General features: G+C 38.1%; 2 non-coding genes across 2 annotated transcripts; both read right to left on the bottom strand.

Moving 5' to 3' along the window:
- Positions 1-283: 283 nt before the first annotated feature.
- On the bottom strand, positions 284-390 carry LOC121228502 (small nucleolar RNA R71). The gene has a single exon (XR_005926078.1). It is a non-coding gene; the product is annotated as a small nucleolar RNA R71 (small nucleolar RNA).
- Positions 391-6,738: 6,348 nt separating this feature from the next.
- LOC121228501 (small nucleolar RNA R71) lies at positions 6,739-6,845 on the bottom strand. Its single transcript, XR_005926077.1, has one exon. It is a non-coding gene; the product is annotated as a small nucleolar RNA R71 (small nucleolar RNA).
- Between the last annotated feature and the right edge of the window lie 3,207 nt (positions 6,846-10,052).

Here is a 10,052-nt window from a genome sequence, read left to right as displayed (position 1 = left end):
TGAACTGAAACCTAACACCATTCAGATGATCCAACAGTTTGTTCAGCTTGATGGTTTGCAGGACGAGGATCTCAATGCTCACTTGGAAAATTTCTTAGAGTTCTGAGACACTTTTAAAATCAATGGCGTTTCTGATGATGCCATTCGCCTTCGGTTGTTTCCCTTTTCGTTGAGAAATAAAGCTAAACAGTGGTTGAACTCGTTACGACGAGGGTCAATCACTACTTGGGAACAAATGACCGAAAATTTTTTATTAAAATATTTTCTGCCTGCTAAAATATCCAAATTATGTAATGATATCTCCTCTTTTGTGCAGATGGATTTAGAAACACTCTACGATGCATGGGAGAGATACAAGGATCTATTGAAAAGGTGCCCTCACCATGGGTTACCACTCTGGCTACATGTTCAAACGTTTCACAATGGCTTGAATCCTTCGACTCGACAGATGATTGAAGCAGCCGCTGGTGGAACTATCAATAATATGACACCTAAGGATGCTTATGAATTTATAAAAGAGATGTCATTGAATAATTATCAGTAGCAAGTCATGAAGACAAAACCAACGAAAACAGCTGGCATTTTTAACATCGATTCGGTCACCATGCTCTCTAATCAGGTAGAACTTTTGAACAGAAAAATTAACGACTTTCTTGGTTCTTCACAGGTTTACCCAGTAATGCAGTGCGAAGCAAATGGAGGTGGATTAAGCAATTTAGAATACCCACCCTATGGCCACAACATGGAGAACGAGTAGTTAAATTAAATGGGTAATAATCCTTGATCTCAAAATAATCCTTATAGTAATACTTACAATGCAGGATGGAGGAACCACCCAAATTTCTAATGGAGAGGCCAAGGGAATCAGAGAGCACCACCTCCAGGCTTCCAACAACGACCCTACCAACAAGAGAAAAAGCCGAACCTTGAGGAGATGCTAACAAAATTCATCTCGGTATCAGAAACTCATTTTTAGAATACCGAGACAACACTTAAGAATCAACAAGCATCTATCCAAGGGCGTGAAACTCAAATAGGTCAGCTCGCTAAATTGATATCTGAATGGCCACAAGGTAGCTTGCCGAGTAACACTGAATCTAACCCAAGGGAGCAACTCAATGCAATTATCATTCAAGATGAGGAAGGGTTAGTTGCACCTGAACCAGAATCGAGGCAAGAAACTGTGGTAAGTAAAGGTAAAGGTGAGGTGGACCACAATGACCAGAAACTAGTAAGTAAAGAGTACAAACCTCATGTGCCATACTCCAATGCAACAAGGAAATACCACACAGACGAACAATTTGGTAAATTCCTTAAATTATTAAAGAAGTTACATATTAACTTATCGTTTATTGAAGCTCTTTCGCAGATGCCAAATGCAGTCAAATTCCTAAAGGAGCTTTTAATAAATAAGTGAAAGTTGGATGAGGCATCGCAGATGGAGCTAAATATGGTTTGCTCAACCATACTGCAAAATAAGCTGGCCAAAAAATTAAAAGATCCAGGGAGTTTTACGATTCCCTGTTTAATTGGTAGTCTAGATGTTAATAATGCTTTGGCTGATTTAGGGGCTAGTATCAATGTTATGCCTTACAAAATGTTTAAGCAACTAGGTCTTGGGAAACCCAAACAAACTAGGATGAGTATTCAATTAGCCGAAAAAACAATTAGATTTCATAGGGGGATTATTGAAGATGTACTCGTTAAAATTGACAAATTTATATTCCCAGTTGATTTCATTGTTCTAGACATAGAGAAGGATAGTAACATTCCTTTAATTTTAGGGAGGCCCTTTTTAGCAACCGCTGAAACAATAATTGATGTTGGCACAGGTGAACTCACACTTCGTGTGGGAGACGAAACAATCACTGTTCAAGCTCGTAATGTGAGTTACACATCTAAACTTGAAGGTGGTTGTATAAATCATTCTACTAAAATTGACCATGTGGTGCAACCTACTTTGCAGGAAATAAGGTCGAAGAACCTACATGAGCCATGTTCAAGCAAGAACAAAAGACCTATGTATGAAGAACAAAGACTACAAATCGAGGAACTAGATGAATGGCGAACACATAAACCAAGGACACATGATAAACTAAAACCACGGCATGACGAGCTCAATGTCACACCAAATCAACTTAAGGTTGGAGACAAGGTACTACTAGATGCAGAAGACCCACGCATTTCCACTTGTGAACCTAACAGAGCAATCCCTTTTACGGTACTTAGTATTTTCCCATATCGTACAGTCGAGGTAATTCATCCCAAATTCAGCACTTTTAAGGTAAACAATACTCGTCTTAAACCTTATGTTGATATAATTGATAGCAGGGATGAGGAGTGTAAACTCCTCGCACCACCATGACCATGCACCAGAAAGGTAAGTCGAGCTTAGAATATAAACAAGCGCCTCTTGGGAGGCAACCCGAGCACTAACGATGTTAAATTCTTTAAATTTTAGTCTTTAACATTTAGTTCACTGACTGAGTCACTGAACATAGGATTTCCAAAACCACACGGCCAGGCACACGGGCGTGCCATAGGCTGTGCACATACCACGAGATACAACACGGTCGTGCAATACGGCTGTGTGAAAATAGAGCAAAAATGTTTCCCCAACACAGGATCCGATAAGTTGCCACAGCTGTGCGACATGGCTGTGGGCAACCCTGCTAGATTAACACGGGCGTGCGACACGATTGTTCCCACCGATCGTGGTCGAGCCTGTCAAAATAACAAGGGTGTGCGCTTGCATACATGGGCCTGGGAGAAGCGAACGAAGATTGGCACGGCCGTGCAACATGGCCGTGTACACTAATGTGCTCAATTTCGAAAACCACGAAATGTACGGGCTGAAATGAGGGCACACGAGCATGCCCCACGGCCATGTGCCCCAATTTCTTTATAAACACCTCTTTTTTATTTTATTTTTATCTTTATATTTTGAAATTACTTTTTATTTCCTTTTTAATAATATTTTATCTTGAGATTTTATAATTTTTATTCGGCTATTTCTTTACGTGTAATTATGCTTCTTTATATTTCCTAAAAAGTTTCTGATTCTATCACAGTTATAAGGAGCTCCAAAGCTCATCATCAAATAGGAATTAAAAACTCCAATGGCAAAGGTTCTCCACGACTGCCATGTCCTGCTCGACCATGACCATAGCTACTACCAGATATAATTTCTTTTGGCGCAGGACTTATGGACTAATGAACCTCTACTACCACAGGAGTATCCTGCTCGACTCTCATCATTTCCTTGGCCGATTATTCTCCATAACTTCAATTCAAGGAGTTCATTCATCATTTAGGAAGTTTCACCTCTCTTCCTATCTTATGATTATATATCTATATTTTTCAATGTATCCATCTTTGTACATTGAGGGCAATGTACATCTTAAGTGTGGGGGGTCTTTTATATGATCATTAGAAATCCCTGAATTTTGTCTTATTCTCACCTGAATCACTCATATCACTATTAGAATGAATTTTAATTACTTTATGATTTTTATTAATATGTCTTGAATTAAAACATAGGCATTTATGCATTGGTTGTTTAAACATTAAGACATTAGGGAATCAAGCATGATAAATTGATTTTTGAAGAATTAAAAAAAACTTTTAGGTTGCTTCCCTAAGTTTAGGTATTATCTCGAGTTGAAATTCACAAGTTTAAACATCAAAAAGCTATAACGTTTGTGAGATCTTGAGCCTTTAGAGCATATTTTATTTCTTTCATGCTCACTTTTATTATGAATGCGTCAGTATTGATTTGTTATTCTAGAACTTGCTTGATTATGCATGTCAAGACCACACCATTTGTTTTGATATGTCAAGATGATAAAGACAATTAGGTTTAACCCACTCACTCCACAAAAGCCTACCTTCATAATTAACCCTAGTGAACCCCTTTGAGCCTAACAAACCATCAATTGATTTACCCTCAATATTAACCCATAACCCATTATTGTTGAAATCCCCTAATTTGATCCCTATTTTTTGTCGAGATTTAATTTGAACTAATTGATTTGATATGTTTTATTCTTCGTTGCAACAATTAAGTTCTATATTATTTGATTTGTTCTTAAAAAAAATACTTACATACATATTAGTAGTAATTCGTCATTTTTGAGCTTGAGTGTTAATTCCATATTCTGAGAAGAAGCACACTTGTATTTAACTGATAATTTGTTATTTTTCTAGTTAGGTGATTTCTTCAATTCAATCTTGATTCTAACCTTTTCTTTCAGATTGTGACCACACCCCCTAACCAGAGCCACGTTACAACCTTCTAAAGAACTTTTTGATTGATGTATGATCTCAATATATAGAGGTGGAGATTTGATTTTCATGCAAGCCTATGGTAATAACTTTTCATTTTGACTAATGAGTGCTTTATTTGATGTCCTTAAACACCTGGAGTGATTTGAGTGAATCTTTAGTGAGGATGTTAAACTCTGTGATAGTTTGATCAAGTTGGAATGTTTGAAACTTTGATGTATTTTTAGTTGAATTTTCAATGTATGATTACTTATGGATTATGTTGAGATATTATTGATAGGGATTATAAATTGAGAAGAATTTATTTTGATTGTGAGTTGAGGATTTTGCTTGAGGACAAGAAATGCTTAAGTGTGGGGGTATTTGATAAATCGTAATTTATACATATTTTTATCCCATGCTTAGCACATTTATGGATGGTTTCTCCTTAGATTTGGTGAATTAGATGCTCTTAAGCCTTTAATTTCATGTTTTATACTTGGTGAGCATAGGAGAGTAAGAAGAGCGAGAAACGGGCCGAAAACGGCGAAAATGGACCTACCTGGGAAATCAACACGGCCTGGACTTCCTCACACAGGCGTGTCACACGGTCGTGTCCATTTGGCAGGATCGAAGCACAACTTACACGGGTAGAATACACATCCATGCCTATTCAACAGCCTTGACCACGGGCTGGAGTAATCGTACACGGGCGTGTCACAAAGGCGTGTCCCTACCAAGCCTAAGTATAACCCTATTCGAAAAAGGCCACTTTGGAGGGCTCTTAGGCATTCTAAAGCCTATTTAGACACTGGAGGAGACACTTAGAAGGGAGGACGTGGAGTAGGAAGCAAGGAATTACTCAAGGGAAGCCGATTGGTCCATCTTAGAAGTCGGATTCATCGTCACGATTGAAGATCTCCCTTCAATTTCCATTCAGGGGTTTTGGGTTTTCTTTATGTTTTGTATTCATTATTCTTCTGAGATGTTTTCTTTTGTAATTTTGAACTAAACCCCCTAAATACCTAAGGGGAATGAAACCTAAGATAGATCTTGTTATTATTATCTGAATTGTATGATAAATATTTGACTTGTTCTTAATTATGTGTTCTTAATTCTTGTTTTAGTAGTCCAGGATATTGATTCCAGTTAATGCTCTTATTCAGAGGAGGAAAAGACGCTGTCTAAGAGTAAATTTTTTGTAATTAAGCGGAGTTGATTGCACGCCTAGATATAGGGTGATAAGATTTTGTCGAATTAGGGTGAAACCTAATAAGGGGATCCATAGATCGAGTTAATGCAACACTAGGGCTTTAATTAGAAAGAAATATCTATTAATCAACCTAGGGTTAGACGTTATCAGTCTCGAGAGAGATAATAATATAACTTAGGGAATTCTACAGATCAAGTAAAATGAATAAATCGTCTGATTCAGAGTCAAATAACAAGTGAAGTCTAGGTGGATTTTTCCTTGGGTATTGTCTTCATCAATCGAATTTTCCCCAAAGCTTTTCCCCAATTTCTTTCTCTGCACTCTTAGTTTAGTTAATTAGTTTAGATAAACAAATCCCTTAATGTTTAGGCTAGATAATAAAAAGGAAGTAATTACTAGTACTTTTGGTTCCTTTGGGTTCGACAATCCAGTCTTGCTAAAGCTATACTACTGTTCGATAGGTACACTAGCCTTCATCGTGATAATAGTTAGTTTCATGAACGATTAATTATAAATTTTTAAAACCTATCACGAATATCGTATATCAAGTTTTTGGCGCCGTTGCTGGGGATAGGATTTAGGAACACCCGATTTTTATTGCTTTAGCCGTTCTACTTTATTTGCAAATTAAAATTTTATTTTATTTTCTAATTTTTCTTTTATTCTTTCCTGGCAGGTTTTTATAGTGTATGACTAGAAGAAACCCGTCGGGACCATTACTGTTTGATAGTGAGATCAATCACTCAGTTTGCAGAAACTGAAGAGAAATAAGGCAAAGCTTACGATAGACAGAGGAAGAGCAAAAGGACGATACTTCAACCACAACCGAAGAGATGGCTGAAAACCAAAAAAATCCGCTACCTCCTGCAATTGCTGTTAATCAGAATCCTGCTCCACGTACTATGTATGATAATGCTAAACCTTCTTTAATAGGAACTGAATTAAGTATAGTTACGCCTGTTGTTGCCACAAATAATTTTGAACTGAAACCTAACACCATTCAGATGATCCAACAGTTTGTTCAGCTTGATGGTTTGCAGGACGAGGATCTCAATGCTCACTTGGAAAATTTCTTAGAGTTCTGAGACACTTTTAAAATCAATGGCGTTTCTGATGATGCCATTCGCCTTCGGTTGTTTCCCTTTTCGTTGAGAAATAAAGCTAAACAGTGGTTGAACTCGTTACGACGAGGGTCAATCACTACTTGGGAACAAATGACCGAAAATTTTTTATTAAAATATTTTCTGCCTGCTAAAATATCCAAATTATGTAATGATATCTCCTCTTTTGTGCAGATGGATTTAGAAACACTCTACGATGCATGGGAGAGATACAAGGATCTATTGAAAAGGTGCCCTCACCATGGGTTACCACTCTGGCTACATGTTCAAACGTTTCACAATGGCTTGAATCCTTCGACTCGACAGATGATTGAAGCAGCCGCTGGTGGAACTATCAATAATATGACACCTAAGGATGCTTATGAATTTATAAAAGAGATGTCATTGAATAATTATCAGTAGCAAGTCATGAAGACAAAACCAACGAAAACAGCTGGCATTTTTAACATCGATTCGGTCACCATGCTCTCTAATCAGGTAGAACTTTTGAACAGAAAAATTAACGACTTTCTTGGTTCTTCACAGGTTTACCCAGTAATGCAGTGCGAAGCAAATGGAGGTGGATTAAGCAATTTAGAATACCCACCCTATGGCCACAACATGGAGAACGAGTAGTTAAATTAAATGGGTAATAATCCTTGATCTCAAAATAATCCTTATAGTAATACTTACAATGCAGGATGGAGGAACCACCCAAATTTCTAATGGAGAGGCCAAGGGAATCAGAGAGCACCACCTCCAGGCTTCCAACAACGACCCTACCAACAAGAGAAAAAGCCGAACCTTGAGGAGATGCTAACAAAATTCATCTCGGTATCAGAAACTCATTTTTAGAATACCGAGACAACACTTAAGAATCAACAAGCATCTATCCAAGGGCGTGAAACTCAAATAGGTCAGCTCGCTAAATTGATATCTGAATGGCCACAAGGTAGATTGCTGAGTAACACTGAATCTAACCCAAGGGAGCAACTCAATGCAATTACCATTCAAGGTGAGGAAAGGTTAGTTGCACTTGAACCAGAACCGAGGCAAGAAACTGTGGTAAGTAAAGGTAAAGGTGAGGTGGACCACAATGACCAGAAGTCAGTAAGTAAAGAGTACAAACCTCGTGTGCCATACCCTAATGTGACAAGGAAAAACCGCACAGACGAACAAATTGGTAAATTCCTTAAATTATTAAAGAAGTTACATATTAACTTATAGTTTATTGAAGCTTTTTTGCAGATGCCAAATGCAGTCAAATTCCTAAAGGAGCTTTTAACAAATAAGCGGAAGTTGGATGAGGCATCGCATGTGGAGCTAAATGTGGTTTGCTCAGCCATACTGCAAAACAAGCTGGCCAACAAATTAAAAGATCCAGGGAGTTTTACGATTCCCTGTTTAATTGGTAGCCTAGATGTTAATAATGCTTTAGCTGATTTAGGGGCTAGTATCAAACTAGGATGAGTATTCAATTAGCCAATAAAACAATCAGATTTCCTAGGGGGATTATTGAAGATGTACTCGTTAAAATTGAAAAATTTGTATTCCCAGTTGATTTCGTTGTTCTAGACATAGAGGAGGATAGTAACGTTCATTTAATTTTAGGGAGGCCCTTTTTAGGAACTGCTAAAAAAATAATTGATGTTGGCATAGGTAAACTCACACTTCGTGTGGGAGACGAAACAATCACCCTTCCAGCTCGTAATACGAGTAACACATCTAAACTTGAAGGTGGTTGTATAAATTATTCTACTAAAACTGGCCATGTGTTGCAACCTACTTTGTAGGAAATAAGTTCGAAGAACCTACATGAGCCATGTTCAAGCAACAATAAAAGACCTATCTATGAAGAACGAAGGCTACAAATTGAGGAACTAGATGAATGGCGGACACATAAAATGAGGACACACGATAAACCAAAACCATGCCATGACGAGCTCAATGTCATACCAAATCAACTTAAGGTTGGAGACAAGGTACTACTAGATACAGCAGATTCTCGCATTGCCACTTCTGAACCTAACAGACCAATCCCTCTTACGGTACTCAGTATTTTCCCATATGGTACAGTCGAGGTAATTCATCCCCAAATTCAAAACTTTTAAGGTAAACAATACTCATCTTAAACCTTATGTTGATATAATTGATAATAGGGATGAGGAGGGTAAACTCCTCATACCACCATGACCATGCACTAGAAAGGTAAGTCGAGCTTAGACTATAAACAAGCGCTTCTCGGGAGGCAACCCGAGCACTAACGGTGTTAACTTTTTTAAATTTTAGTCTTTAACATTTAATTCACTAACTGAGTCACTGAACACATGATTTCCAAAACCACACGGCCAGGCACATGGGCGTACCGTAGACCATGCACCTACCATGGGAGACAACACGGCCATTCGATACGGCCGTGTGAAAATAGAGCAAAAACGTTTCCCCAACACGGGATCCAATAAGTTGCCACGGCTGTGCGACATGGCTGTGGGCAACCCTGCCAAATTAACACAGGCGTACAACACGACCGTGCCCACTGACCGTGGTTGAGCCTGTCAAAATAAAACGGGCGTGCGCCTGCATACACGGGCGTGGAAGAAGAGAATGAAGATTGACACAGTCGTGCAACATGGCCGTGTACACCAATGCGCCCAATTTCAAAAACCACGAAATGCATGGGCTGAAATGAGGGGACACGGGCATGCTCCACTATTGATTGATCTATCTCAGGAGGCACTTTGGCATTCTAAAGCCTATTTAAACACCTGATGAGGCACTTAGAAGAGGAACGTAGAGTAGGAAGTAAGGAATTACTCAAGGAAAGCCGATTGATCCATCTTAGAAGCCGGATTCATCATCAAGACTGAAGATATCCCTTCAAGTTCCTTCAGGAGTTTTTGGGTTTTCTTATGTTTTGTTATCATTATGCTTTTAAAATGTTTTCTTTCATAAGTATGAACTCAACCCCTAAATACCTAAGGGGAATGAAACCTAAGACGGATCTTGTTATTATTATCTAAATTGTATGATAAATATTTGATTTGTTCTTAATTATGTGTTCTTAATTCTTGTTTTAATATTCCAGGATATTGATTCTGGTTAACACTCTTATTCAGAGGAGGAATAGACCCCGTTTAAGAGTAAATTTGTCGTAATTAAGTGGAGTTGATTGCACGCCTAGAGATAGGGTGACAAGATTTTTTCGGATTAGGGTGAAACCTAATGGGGGAATCCATAGATCGAGTTAATGCAATTCTAGGGTGTTAATTAGAAAGAGATTTCAATTATTCAACCTAGGGTTAGATGCTATTAGTTTCGAGAGAGATAATAATATTACTTAGGGATTTCTACGGATCAAGTCAAATGAATAAATCGTCTGATTTAGAGTCAAATAACAAGTGAAGTCTAGGTGGATTTTTCCTTAGGTATTGTCTCAATCAATCGAATTTTCCCAAAAGTATTTTCCCAAGTTTTCT

Source organism: Gossypium hirsutum, chromosome A04 (genome assembly GCF_007990345.1).
Source record: "Gossypium hirsutum isolate 1008001.06 chromosome A04, Gossypium_hirsutum_v2.1, whole genome shotgun sequence".
Lineage (NCBI taxonomy): Eukaryota > Viridiplantae > Streptophyta > Magnoliopsida > Malvales > Malvaceae > Gossypium > Gossypium hirsutum.
The sequence above is the reverse complement of the archived record's forward strand: the minus strand, read 5'-3'. Positions and strand labels throughout refer to the sequence as shown.